Source organism: Nycticebus coucang, chromosome 5, assembly GCF_027406575.1.
Source record: "Nycticebus coucang isolate mNycCou1 chromosome 5, mNycCou1.pri, whole genome shotgun sequence".
NCBI lineage: Eukaryota > Metazoa > Chordata > Mammalia > Primates > Lorisidae > Nycticebus > Nycticebus coucang.
This window is the reverse complement of record NC_069784.1, coordinates 54,420,163-54,420,808: the sequence shown is the minus strand read 5'-3', so window position 1 is coordinate 54,420,808 and position 646 is coordinate 54,420,163. Positions and strand designations below refer to the sequence as shown.

Genomic DNA, 646 nt, shown 5'->3' with positions numbered 1-646 from the left:
GAATTGAGCTGCAATGAACAATCTGGTGCAAATATCTTTATTGCCAAATGATTTTTGGTCCTTTGGATATACACCTAGAAGAGGAATTGCAGGGTCAAATGGCAGATCTACATTTAGAAAAATATGGGTGGTGCCTGTGGCTCAGTGAGTAAGGACGCTGGTCCCATATGCCGGAGGTGGCGGGTTCAAACCCAGCCCCGGCCAAAAAACCACAAAAAAAAAATAGAAAAATATGGAACACTTCACGAATTTGCGTGTCAACCTTGTGCATGGGCCATGCTAACCTTCTCTGTATCTTTCCAACTTTAGTATATGTGCTGCCAAAGTGAGCACAATGCGCTTTGTTTGTTTTGAGACAAGAGTCTCACTCTGTCACCCTGGGGTTGAGTTCCATGGCTTCAGCCTAGCTCACAGCAGCCTTAAACTCTCAGGCTCAAGTGATCCTCTTGCCTCCGCCTCCTGAGGAGCTGAGACTACAAGCACCTGCCACAATGCCTGGCTAATTTTTCTATTTTTAGTAGAAACTGGATTTTGCTCTTGCTCAGTCTGATCTCAAACTTGTGAGCTCAAGCAATCCATCCACCTCTGCCTCCCAGAGCACTAGGATGCACCTCTGTCTGGTACCTTCAATATGTTTTTAAAGAAA

At 45.2% G+C, this 646-nt stretch overlaps 1 non-coding gene across 1 annotated transcript; it reads right to left on the bottom strand.

The window, feature by feature from the left end:
• Window positions 1–226: 226 nt before the first annotated feature.
• On the bottom strand, window positions 227–333 carry LOC128586908 (U6 spliceosomal RNA). Its single transcript, XR_008380365.1, has one exon. It is a non-coding gene; the product is annotated as a U6 spliceosomal RNA (small nuclear RNA).
• Between the last annotated feature and the right edge of the window lie 313 nt (window positions 334–646).